Raw genomic sequence first — 14146 nt, forward strand, 5'->3', positions numbered from 1 at the left:
AAGTGAGTATAGCTCTTATCTCTGGCATAAATCAGTTTTGACACAAGTTTTTTGCATAGAGTTAACAGAGGGAGAAAAAAGATCCTCCACCTTAAGATTTACAAGAGATAAATTCTGTCTTTTAAAAAAACTAGAGCCAGGGAGCCCTAGAAGAGTCCCTGAGGGCTAGGCTTGTTTATGGACCAAAACTGGAGCTTTCGCCTAGCCAGTTTACTAAGAATGACTGGGAACAAACGACCCCAGCCTTTTCAATTGAAAGAGCTCTGGCTGGGTCTAAACATTACACTTTTGGTCACCATTGGAAAGAAAGGTGGGATATAAATTAAGTAACTGAACAAAGATTACACTTTCCAAATGGAGTTTTCTGTTTTCATGTGACATATTCATTCATTGGTAAAAGTTACCATATAAGTTTGGCATGTTGCATTATTGGCTTGCCACCTTAGGAATCTACCTTGATAGTTTTGTAATGATTTGATGTGACCTTTCTGGCTTGTGGCATTTTGACCATTTGCATAATGCTCACATGGGATAAGTGTCTCAATGATGTCATGTATCTGCATAAGACCTTCGTCTAGATTTTAAGCCATCCAAATGCATGGAGACTATCTGGCCTTCTCTATGTTTATTGCTTTCCTTTTCAAAAGTGGCTTTTAAAACTTCCCTTAGAAAGGTAGTAATGATGCATGGATATGAAACTCCAAGAGAAGGGAGAAGAAACTCATCATAATGGAATTTTAAAAAATGAATAATATTGTCTACAATGTTCAACACAGATGGCAAGAACTCATGCCACATATTACATCACCAACTAGGAATGTATTAAGTATAATGTTTAGACAAGACCTCAGACAAAAGATATTAGGAAAGACGTTTCTCTGCCTGAGTCCCTGGACTGGTAGTTAGAGTAGACTAGCTGTTCTCAAACTTCAGCAAAGTGAGGATCCCTAATTTCATTAAAAACTCTCCATAGACCCACCAAGCCCTCATCTGTTTCCTAATCGGCACATTTCCTAATCAGCATGTTCCCTAATTGGCACAGGCAGACCCTTTTAAAGCTGGGTATACCCCATGAAGGCTTTCATCTCTCAAAACCTGAAAACAATATCTATACAATGTGTAGTGCCATCTATATGACAGGAAAACACCACCGCTAGCACTTTATATTGATATAATACGATTCTAATGAATTGTTTTAGAAGTTTTATGATATTTGAATGTTATGTTTTATTGTTGTAAGCCACCCTGAGCCTCCTTAGTCAGGGAGGGCAGGGTACACATTTGAATAAATAAATAAATAAATAAATGTTGTTGTTGTTGTTCAGTTGCACAGTCGAGTCTGATTCTTTGCGGCCCATGGACCACATCACACCAGGCCTTCCTGTCTTCCATTGTGCTCTGGAGTTTGCTTAATTTCATGTTTGTTGAATTGATAACACTGTCTAACCATCTCATCCTTTGCAGTCCCCTTCTTCTTTGACCTTCAGTCTTTCCCAACATCAGGGTCTTCTCCAGTGAGTGCTCCTTTCTCATTTGGTGGCCAAAGTATTTGAGCTTCAGTATCAGAATCTGGCCTTCCAGGGAACAGTCAGGGTTGATTTCCTTTAGGATTGACTGATTTGATCTCCTTGCAGTCCAAGGGACTCTCAAGAGTCTTCTCCAGCACCATAATTCGAAAGCATCTATTCTTCGGTGCTCGGCCTTCCTTATAAACAATATAGTGAGAATCATATCATCCACTCATCACTTTTTTATGCTATCCATCTTCTGAGGATCTCAAAGTGGCATACATGTGTCTCTGTATTTTCAGGTCTTCCCTCTCCTCGGGAGATTCACCTTTTCCCCCACTGATACTGAGGAAGGTCTTCAATATAGGACTCAATTCTGGCTACAGTCTGTTAGGCTACAGAGTTAAAGAAAGGGATGGGCACAAACGGAACCATGAAGCAAAATTCATTGTGAATTTTGCCCTATTTGTGATTCGCAAACTGAAGTTCATGACTGGTCTACCTTCATGAAATGTTAAAGAAGTTAATGGCAGTTTGTACCCATCCCTAGTTACAGGTTATAGCCTAACTCTGTTTCACCAGGACCTATTTAACCAATTATTCAGTTATCTGAGAAACTAATTCAAAAGGATCTAGATAGATTAAAACAAAATCCTTCTCCCAAATGGAATGATATGCATAAAGTAGTTTGTTGCACCCTTGGATTACTTCCCCCTTTTGGTGTTTCCTCTAGAAAAGGAAACAAAAGTGATAGGGGAGCATATACTTAAAACTATAAGGTACAGCAAATCCCGTGTACTTTAGGAGACTAATAAAACTAAGCATCATACTTACAGCACTCCACCATATCTTGTTTAGTCTGCATATCGAGGCAAAAAACCTCTAGAAACACAATATTGTTAGAAGTCATTAAATTAAAAAATGGGACTGCAACATTAAAAAGATACAGCAGTGCTATATCTCCCCTTTGACTTTACCCAGTAATATCCATGAAGGAAAAATGTGTGAGGTGATGTCATTGTACTGTACATTGATCATAAGCACCCACTCAGATTCCCTGCCTGCTGTTTGCAGAGGTGGGGGAACTGGTTGAATAGTGAGATCATTCTTATATTATATATTATAAATGCTACAAGAGGAGAAATGAGGAGGAAATGTAAGGCTGCTGGCATCAGCAACCAAACATCTCTTGTGGCATTTAATTCCACCCTAGATTTGGATACACAGTTCTATAGCAAAAGGGGACTTTTTGGACTTTTAAGGTATAAGGTCTGTCTTTACATAAGAATAACTCAGCCAAGGAAAAGTTGAGATCATTTCATAAGGGCTACCTTTCACTGTCATTGACAGACTGGTGATTTCTAGATTAGACTACTGAAAAGCAGTGTTCCCTCTAAGCTGAGTTAGTGTGAGCTGGCTCACAGTTTTTTAGCCTCTGGCTCACACGTTTTTGTCCTAGCTCAGGAAGGATGGCTCCAGAGCAAACTAATTTATGCAGTAGCCAAATAACTTGCTCACAATTCTAATGCCAGTAGCTCACAAAGTGGAATTTTTGCTCACATGACTCCACAGCTTAGAGGGAACATTGCTGTAAAGCCTTCCATATGGGAATTCCCTGAAGATGATCTAGAAGCTTCAGGTAACTCAAAATACTATTGTTGGTGGCAGGCCTTTTTTTTTCTGGGGGAATGCACTGGAACAGAGTTCTGGAACCTTTTCAACAAAAGTATTTTAAAAATGTTTAAAACTTCACACTGGTTGGTGGCAAAATGTTTCAAGTTAATATATTTTTAGCCTAATTCCTAGTGCTGGTTTATTGTATGAAGCCCTGATTCTCTCAGGGAGCATTTCTTCTACCATGGATCTTCCTATCCTGGTATTTTTAGATAGCACCTAGATTAAACTACTGAAAAATGCTCCATGTGGTGCTACCTTTGAAGAGTGTCTAGAAGCTACAATTGGTACAGAATGCAGCAACCAAAATGTTGGATAGAGTGGGGGCCACATCATATTCATCTTTGTATGTTTGTGTGTGTGTGTATATATATACTGGCTCCAAATTTGCTTCCAGGCCCAAATCAGTGTAAAGGCTGATGCATCATGGGACCAGCCTACCTTAAGAGCCACCTACTCCCCTATGAACCTTCTTAAATACAACACTTATCGTCAAGGGGCACTGCTTTGGGGGCTTCTTGGTCATTGCACCAAAACTATAGAATTCCCTCCTCAAGGAGGTTCATCTGACTCCTTTTTCCATTGTATTCTGCTAATGATTGAAGCTCTCTCATGGATTGTTGCCTTGACATGGTGAGGGGGCTTGTGTGGTTTGATGAGGCTGTGGACTATACCATGGAGGGCCACCCAGGATGGACAGGCCACAGTGGAGAACTCAGACAAAATGTGATCCACTGGAGAAGGAAGTGGCAACCCACTTCAGTATCTTTGCCAAGAAAACCGCATGGACAGTAACAAAAGGCTAAAAGATATGATGCCAGAAGATGAGCCCCTCAGGCCAGAAGGTATCCAATATGCTACTGGGGAAGAGCAGAGGGCAAGTAAAAGTAACCCCAGAAAGAGTGAAGCTGCTGGGCCAAAGCCAAAAGGACACTCACCTGTGGATGTGTCTGATGGTGAAAGGAAAGTTCGATGCTGCAAACAACAATATTGCATAGGAATCTGGAATGTAAGATCTATGAATCAAGGTAAGCTTGATGTGGTCAAAAATGAGATGGCAAGTCTGAACATCAACATCTTGGGAATCAGTTAACTAAGTGGATGGGAATGGGTGAATTTAACTCAGAAGACCATTATATCTGCTACAGTGGCCAAGAATCCCATAGAAAAAATGGTGTAACTTTTACAGTCAACAAGAGAGTGAAAAAGGCAGTAATGGGATACAATCCCAAAAACGACAGAATGATCTCAGTTTGAATCCAAGGCAAACCATTCAACATCACAGTAATCCAAGTCTATGCACCAACCACTGACACAAAGGAGGCTGAAATGGACCAGTTCTATGAAGACCTACAACACCTTTTAGAACTAACACCAAAAAAAAGTTGTCCTTATCATCACAAGGGATTGGAATGCTAAAGTAGGAAGTCGAAAGGTAACTGGAATAACGGACAAGTTTGGCCTTGGAGAACAAAATTAAGCTGGGCAAAGGCTAACCGAGTTTTGTCAAGAGAACATGCTGGGTCATAGCAAACACCCTCTTCCAACAACCTAAAAGGCAACTTTACACATGGACATCAACAGATGGGCAACACCGAAATCAGATTGACTATATAATTTGCAGTCAAAGATGGAAAAGCTCTTTACAGTCAGAAAAAACAAGACCTGGAGCTGACTGGCTCAGATCATGAGCTACTCATTGCAAAATTCAGACTTAAACTGAAGAAAGTTGGGGAAAGCACTAGGCCATTCAAGTTTGACCTAGATCACATCCCTTATGAATATATAGTGGAGGTGAAGAATAGGTTTAACGGACTAGATTTGATAGACAGAGTGCCTGAAGAACTATGGATGGAGGTCCGTGACATTGTACAGGAGGCAGCAATCAGCACCATCCCAAAGAAAAAGAAATGCAAGAAAGTAAAGTGGCTGTCTGATGAGGCTTTACATATAGCTGAGGAAAAAAGGAAAGCGAAAGGCAAAGGTGAAAACTGAATGCTTTACCCAACTGAATGCAGATTTCCAGAGAACAGCAAGGAGAGATAAGGAGGCCTTCCTGAATGAACAATGCAAAGTAACAGAGGAAAGCAATAGAATGGGAAGGACTAGAGATTTCTTCAAGAAAATTGGAGAAATCAAGGGAATATTCCTTGCAAAGCTGGCCATGATAAAGGACAAAAACAGTAGGGATCTAACAGAAGCAGAGTAGATTAGGAAGAGATGGCAAGAATACACAGAAGAACTATACAAGAATGACCTCAGTGTCCTTGACAATCATGATGGTGTGATCACTGACCTCGAGCCAGACATCCTGGAGTGCAAAGTCAAATAGGCCTTAGAAAGCATTACTAACAACAAAGCTAGCAGAGGTGACAATATCCCAGCTGAGTTATTCAAAGTCTTAAAAGATGATGCTGTTAAAGTGCTGTACTCAATATGTCAGCAAATTTGGAAAATGCAACAGTGGCCACAGAATTGGAAAAGGTCAGTTTACATTCCAATTTCAAAGAAGGGCAATGCCAAGGAATGTTCAAAAGATCACACAATTGCACTCATTTCACCTGCTAGCAAGGTCATGTTCAAGATCCTACAAGCTAGGCTTCTGCAGTACATGGATAGAGAACTGCCAGAAGTACAAGCTGGGTTTCGAAGAGGTAGAGGAACTAGAGATCAAATTGCCAACATTCACTGGATTATGGAGAAAGCAAGGGAGCATCAGAAAAACATCTGCTATATTGACTACACTAAAGCCTTTGATTGTGCGGATCCCAACAAACTGTGGCAAGTTCTTAAAGAGATGGGAGTACCAGACCACCTCACATCTCTCCTGAGAAACCTTTATAAGGGTCAACAAGTGACAGAACTGGATATGGAACAACTGATTGGTTTAGCATAGGGAAAGGAGTATGACAAGGATGTATATTGTCACCCTGCTTATTTAATTTATATGCAGAGTACATAATGAGAAATGCCCACCTGAATGAATCACAAGCCAGAATTAAGATTGCTGGGAACAAGATCAACAACCTCAGATATGCAGACGATACCACTGTAATAGCAGAAAGTGAAGAGGATCTAAAGAGCCTCTTGCTCAGAGTGAAAGAGGAGAGTGCAAAAGATGGCTTGAAACTCAACATCAAAAAACCTAAGATCATAGCATTCGGCCCCATCACTCCCTGGCAAATAGGAGGGGAAGTCATGGAAGCAGTGACAGAATTCACATTCCTGAGAACCAAGATCACTGCAGACGGTGACTGCAGCCATCAAATTAAAAGACACCTGCTCCTTGGGCAGAAATCTATGGCAAACCTAGACAGCATAATAAAAAGTCCATATGGTCAAAGCAATGGTATTCCCGGTAGTAATGTATGGCTGTGAGAGCTGAACCATAAAGAAGGCCAAGCGCCAAAGAATTGATGCTTTCAAATTATGGTGCTGGAGAAGACTCTTAAGAGTCCCTTGGACTGCAAGGAGATCAAATCAGTCAATCCTAAAATAAATCAACCCTGACTGTTCCCTGGAAGGCCAGATTCTGATACTGAAGCTCAAATACTTTGGCCACCAAATGAGAAGGGAGCACTCACTGGAGAAGACCCTGATGCTGGGAAAGACTGAAGGTAAAAGAAGAAGGGGACAGCAAAGGATGAGATGGTTAGACAGTGTTAGTGGCTGAGTTCAGACTGGCAGTTTGAAGCAGGAGGGAGTCGTGGCAAAAAAGAGCCGGAACAAACTGTTCTGGGTTTTCCCATTCACACTGCAGCAACTGATGCGGGAGCATACCAGGAGGAGGTGCAAGGGAGCATTCACACTGGTGGCCCAGAGGCATGGCTGTAAGGCACAGCTTTCTTTTTTTTGTAATCTGGAGATATGTGTTTACGCGGGATGGACACGGGATAATCGCACTTTCCAGGGTTTGCTACCACTTTCACCAGGTATCTTTTAAACTCAGGAGTGAAGCGTTACAAGATGGGTTGAGTACGGGTGGGGAACGTCTGACAGAAGTCGGCCATTGATGCAACTAACATGAAATAAAGCAAACTCCAGAGGACGGCGGAAGACAGGAGGGCATGGAGTAATGTGGTCCATGGGTTGCAAAGAGTCGGACTCGACTGTGCGACTGAACAACAATGAGTGAAGACTTCTCTTCTGTTTGGCATTCCCTCATTAATGCTCCTTCCTGTTTCTGTGTTTTCTTTATTGTTGCTTTTGTTTTATACATGTATGTGCATTATGTATATATGTTTTTGATAGTTCAGCATGTTGAGGGCAGCTAAAAAGATTTTAATAACAACAGCAACAATGATAGCAGTTAATACCTGCTGAAAGTTTACTTTCATCTGGAAGCTATGTTGAACTCCCCCAATGAACAGAGGCTCTTCTGATGGTGCCCCAGGCTTTGGAATTGGTTTCCTCTTAGAAAGCTCGTAAGTATCCCTCTGTGTGATTAAACAAAGGTAAGTTAGAGCCTTTCTGTTCTGCTGCACTCCCCATAATAGGTTTGGATCCCGAGGAAGATTTTCACTAGCAGAAAGGGGGGCAATGTTGCTTCAGTGATCCATGTTCTGATCACATCCAGGTTAGATCATTTTAGTGTGGTCTACATGGGGCTGCCTTTGAAACCTGTCCAGAAACTTCATCTCATTCAGCATGAATGTACTGAAACATCTGGACTGGCTGTCAACTTGTGTCTGGGCACAATTCAAAGTGCTGATCCTTAACTTTAAGGCTGTAAGTGGCTTGAGACCAGCGTACTTCAAGGACTGTCTCCCCCCACATTGTTCAACGCACCTGCAAAGGTAAAGCAGGTGGCAACCAGAGACAGAGCTTGTGAAATGTCCTACCACTCGAGGCCTGCCTGGCAGCATACACTGTTTACTTTTATGTACCAGACAAAAACATTTATTTTACATAGGCTTTTAGTTAAAGTGTCGATCATTTAAACATTGTTATTATATTCTGCCTCTAGCCCCAGAACTGTTTTGTGAAACTAATTGTTAGTCTACTAGATTTTTGTTGCTGTTTTTATGCTCTAGCTTGGTGTTTAATGGTTTGCTAATTTTTAACCGTTTTAATGCTTTTTCGTGTTTTACTTGTAAGCTGCATCAAGCAGGTTCTCTTTAGAGAGTGTGTGGCTCAGTGGTTAAGACGTTGAACTGCTGACTGGAAGGTCGGCAGTTTGGCAGTGCGAGACCCGAGTGCTGCATGACAGAGTGAGCTCCCATCTCTGGTCCCAGTTCCTGCCAGCCTAGCAGTTTGAAAGCAAGAAATTGCAAGTAGATAAATAGGTACCGGTTTGGTGGGAAGGTAACAGCGCTTTGTGCGCCTGAGCATCTAGTCATGCTGACCACATGACCATGGAGACGTTTTTGGACAGCGCTGACTCTTTGGCTTGGAAACAGAGATGAGCACTGCCCCCTAGAGTTGGATTCAACTGGCTTTCGAGCAAAGGAAACCTTTACCTTTACTAAAACTTCTCTAATTACATTTTCATCAGTTCTCCCCTTCCACTGTAGACAATTGACTTGCCCTCATGGAATCCGGGGCCGGGCTTCTGGAAGGAGCATTTTGAGCTTCAGTGGGACAGGTGAGGTGAGAAAGTTCCATTCCACAGCCTGAAATTCCCTGAAAATTGTGTCAGCAGAAATTACAGCTGGATCCATCCTCTCAAAGGGATTTTTGTTGTTGTTTTGTTGTTGTTTGCTTTGCTGCTTTAGCCAGTGGTTAGGTTTTGGTGGCGGTGGGGATTGCTTTCTTTTATGGATGGTTTCAATAGGTTTAAGTGCATTTGATTTGAATGTCTTGTCCACTGTTTGAAATCTAATTGAAAAGGGATACAGAAATCTTTTCAATACACATAGGTTTTTGCAACAGGTTGTGATCAATTTTCCCTCCCATCCTTTTTTGACATTTTATTTGAGCCACTGCCTCTACAGGGAAGGCAACATTTTGAGATATGAAAATATGCCAGTTTTGTGTGTTTTGTTCTCTCTCCGTTTTGTATATGCTGATCATGAACAACTGCATGCTGAAGATGGATTACATCTTCCCATGCTAGTGTGCGTCATGATTTATGTCAGGGTGGAGAAAGAGGAGTGAACAACTTCTGTGGCTCTGCTTGTCCCTGGCTTCTAGTATTTCACATTGTGCCCTACAGCTTTGCAGTCCTGAATAACTCACAGTTTTGCCTGTCACATCTGTTTGCAGTACTTGACAGTTGTCATCTCCACAGGAATGCATTTTGTGCACATTTCTTTGTCATGGCTGCGCCGGGGATGTTCAGTGTGCCCTCAGTCCTTTTGTCGAGTTTTTTAACAACACATTTCATGATTTCAAAATAAATTAAACACCGTTTGTTGCTTTTGTCATGCAAAACAGCAATTACAACTTCAGAAAACGGTCTTTTAACTAAACGCAGCTTCTTATCTCCTCTGTCCGAGCAAGCAATTGGGCAGCACGCTTGCACAGAAGCCCCGTTCTGTGCTTTAACAGTATTCATATTTTGAAACAGATTTACATTTGCAACCGTTGAGCAGCAAAGTGTAGCTGCAAGGGCTGGGAAATTGCCATTTCCGACCCCGTCTTCAAAGCTCCAAAGTGGTCTTTTCAGCCTGCAATGACCAGTATTATACATACTGATTTCAAAAAGAAGGGTGATTGCATTTTAATGTATGCAGTCCCAATGCGTTTCATGATGTATAGCTCCTTTCTGCTGTTTGGATCCACTGTGTCCCAGGCAACTTTATGTATAGAATATGCATGAATGTCCATCAGAATGTGCAGATCCTCCCTATGTAAGAATCAAATGGAGAGTGGGAAAGTGTATTGTGCATTCTGAATAGCAGGGCTCACTGCTGTTACTGGTTTTTATTTACATTTTCTTAAAAACTAAACATTTCTAGGTTGGATTACTGCTTATGTAGGGTTTGAGTTTACCTTGATCCTAAATATCTTTCTCTGCAATCACACCGTTTAAGATATGATCACATCTCTGCTATGAGCCTGAGCTATTGACTTGAATGTATTTTAATTGAAATTTAATTTTTTTTAATAATTAGTGGCCTGCTGATATCTGCATTTCTATTTATACCTGCATACACATATCTGCATGTGTGTGTGTGTGTGTGGTATATATGTTAGGTGCTTTTATGGGTACTTACTGCAGCCCTTCAAGAAACTGCTCACAACCAATAACCTCTGCCTTGCTACCCCCTTGCAGGTGTATGTATCAGTCTGCAAATGTTTGACCCGCACCTCCTCCCTCTTAGGAAATTTATGATCTGACTTCTCTGTCAATTTTTGCAGGTGTGAAGTGGGAGGCTTGTGAATTCAGAAAGGGCAAAATTGACCCTCAAGGCCAGCACAAGCTTATGCATCAATTAAGTTCCACTTAAACCTTGTTTTGAAAGCTTACAGGGGACTTAAGAGCCTCGGAGTCCTCGCACTGACCTTCTACGGAAAGATGAATCTCACAATTACTTTTTGCGGCATCAGTGAAGGCATAAGTGGCTCCAGTCCCCGTGGCTGCGGAGATATTTCTTACCCAAGCGTAACAGCCACTCTTCACTTTTTCAAGAAGCATCTAAGTGTTTAGCCTACAGAAACATAGACTGAACCCTTTTAAAATGGAGACAGATATACTTTTGTGTCCCTCCCTCTTATTTATTTATTTCTTAAAGAAAAGTGTGGCGGGGGGGGGGAGAGAAAGAAATGTGGCAGTGCAAGTAAGGCCTTGGAATTAATCAGTCCCATCTGCATGCACAAAAGACATGACACAAGGAACAAAAAACGTCTGAGACAAAACTGTGTTTCTTTTCACAGGCAATAGGGGAAATTAATGTCAGCACTAGGCTGAAGACATAAAGAGAGTCAAAATTAAAAATCCTTTGAAAGCTTCCAACAAGATTCCTATAATCAGCTGAAAGATAAGTAATGATCAAAGCCCCCTTTAAAATAGTATTGTTCACCCCAATGGAACTGCTTAAATGTACCCTACTATTCAGCAGAAATTATATGAGATTACCGCTGAAACTATGCTATTGTTTCAATAAGGAGGCCAGATGTTTTAAGAGTGGGCTTTCCTTACCAGCATAGGTTTAAAAGCCAGAACTGAGAGAGAGAGAGAGAGAGAGAGAGAGAGAGAGAGAGAGAGAGAGAGATGCAGTTAAAAAGTAGTTAATTATTTACTGATACCACCATATAGATGTCCACTAATCTATTCTCATTACCCTATTTAGCTTGGCAGTCACTGAGTGCTCTGTCAGTGGAGGGTGTCTATGGTCTACTTTTTCTAATGCTGCTGCTTTCCAGTCTTCTGAGTTCTATGCATAGTGTCAGATGCCTCAGAAACACCTCCCTGTGTGGCAATAGCTTCCACACTAGAAGCACCACTAGAACAGGCACTTGAAGCTATTCACTGAGAGATCCAGTTCGCACAAGGCAAATTTCAGGACAGTGCATGGCCAACATCCATGCGCAAACCCATTCTTGTCAAGAGTTTTATAATTTCCCTGCCACTAATGACAACAGCTTGGAGCCTACAAACCAGTTCTGTGTGCACTAAATATTCTCTGCCACAGAGTGCATCCTCTTGTGCTAGCACTTTCATTTTTGTAAGATCAATGGCTTTCAACGAGAGAATGGCTTTTTTTGTAATGTCAGTCTCTCAACTATAATATGAGGAAATTAATATTAGCCTGCCTCACAAGATTCTCATAGAGATGGCATGAATAGGGATGGACACAACTGAACCACAAAGCAAAATTCATCATGAATTTTGTCCTGTGTGTGGTTTGTGAACCGAAGTCTGGGTTGGGTCTACCATCACAAACTTTCATGAACTTTTAAAGCAGTTCACAGAGGTTTGTGCACAGAGCAGAAAGCAGGGGTTTTAAAGGACTCTGATTCCCTTTAACCCCTGCTTTCTGTTCCCCACAAAAGCTGCAAAAACAGCTGTTTTGGGCTTTCTTGTGCACTTCCCTTAAAGTTTAAAGGAAGTGCACAAGAAACCCTGAAAAACAGTTGAGCAGCAGAGAGCTACAAACCGCATTTATTCCCAGTTCATGTCCATCCCTAGGCATGAGGTCCTTTACTCAGGAAAAGGAGCATTATAAATAATTTAAAATGATTTTCCATGTAGCTATGTTAGAATTTCTCTGAAAAGCAAAGTCTGTATGCTTCCTGGCCCCTCCCATTTCTTTATTTAAAACCATTTTGGTAACAAGATGACAGGTGACAAAAGATAAGGACAATTCTGTATCCCTCATTATTTATGTTAATTTGTGAAATAGCCTCAGGGATGGTAGCCATCAGAGCGTCAGCTTGACAGAGGCAAAATTCCTAAACTAGAGTGCAGAACCCCCAAATGGTTTGACAGCTTCACTAAACTTTTCAAGATGTATTGTCTGATACACTAGGCACTTTAAGAAAAAATATCTTTTTTTTTTACTTTGGTTGGTATGAATATGAAGTGGTTACTTCATTTGCTGTCCTTAAACAGTCTAAAAGTAAGTATTCCATATGTTAGACATCTTTATTTATGGTTGCTACAAATCTAGAGACAATCGCTCTTTGGTAGAGCATCTGCTTGGTATGCAGAATGTCCCAGGTTCAATCCCTGACCTCTCCCATTGAAAGGATCAGGTAATAGGTGATGTGAAAGACCGCCACCTGAGGCTCAGGAGAGCTCTTGTCAGTCAGAGTATAAGGTACTGAATTTGATGGATCAATGTTCTGAGTCAGTATAAACCAGTGTAATCTGGTTTAATTGCCTTTTGCTGAATGATTCCAAGAGAATGTGAATGTGTATTACCTGCAATGTAGTGGTTTGTACACCAGTTTGGTGTAGTGGTTAAGTGCGCGGACTCTAATCTGGGAGAACCGGGTTTGATTCCCCACTCCTCCACTTGTGCTTGGCTGGATGACCTTGGGCAAGCCGTAGTTCTGATAAGAGCTGTTCTTGAAAAAGAGCAGTTTCTGCCAAGAGCTCTCTCATCCCCACCTACCTCATAGGATGTCTGTTGTGGGGAGGGGAAGGGAAAGAAGTTTGTAAGCCACTCTAAGACACCTTCGGGTAGTGAAGGGCGGGGTATAAATCCAATCTCTTCTTCTCTCTTCTTCTTCTTAAAAAAATTGTCACATATATTGTAGGCAACCATAGCTTTTAGAGCCTACAATATGTTCCTTCCACTTACACAGCCACCAAGCAACAGAAAAATATATTGGGAGCCAGGGTTTTTTTTTTGGGGGGGGGGAAGAGGTGCCAGAGCTCTCAAGAGGGAAAGGAAGTTTTCAATCTGTTGGAGTAGCTCATGACGGAGCAATGGTATGACTCACTAGCCCTGTTCACATCTTACAGTTCACATTTTACATATAAGAAAGAGCCAACATACATTCACTTTACAAAGGAAACTGGGGACAGTATCTGGATAAATGATGGATTTAGGTTTAATTCACACATTCAGCTGATAATTACTTAATGGACTTATAAAGAAAAACTAAGGGTAGATTGTACACAGTTTATACATACCTTCACTGTAGCCTGTGAACATGGATAGTTTAAAGCACTCTTATGTGACAATGGGACCATCTATAGCAGGGCTTATCAACCTTTTTAAGCTTGTGGGCACCTTTGGAATTCTGATACAGTGTGGTCCCGGTCACACAGAGAGTTTTGGCCTGGGAGAGGGATGGATCGGGGGTGCAGCAAATGGGTGCAATCTCACTGCAACATCTGGGAAGCGGCGCGCACCCATCCCCGATCCGTCCCTACCCCCGAAAACCCACAGCAAAAAAGAACCACCGACAGAGGTGGTCTTACCTGAACGGCCGCGGCAAGCATGGCCGTGGGATCGCCAGCGCATCCTTCTACTGGTGCATCCCCGGCACCTGGCCAAACTGCACATGCGCACACATGGGCAGCCGGCTACCTCGGTCTCCGACTGTGGCTTCCTCCCCGGCATCTGATC

Source organism: Gekko japonicus, unplaced genomic scaffold (assembly GCF_001447785.1).
Source record: "Gekko japonicus isolate JY-2015 unplaced genomic scaffold, Gekko_japonicus_V1.1 scaffold532, whole genome shotgun sequence".
Classification (NCBI taxonomy): Eukaryota; Metazoa; Chordata; class Lepidosauria; order Squamata; family Gekkonidae; genus Gekko; species Gekko japonicus.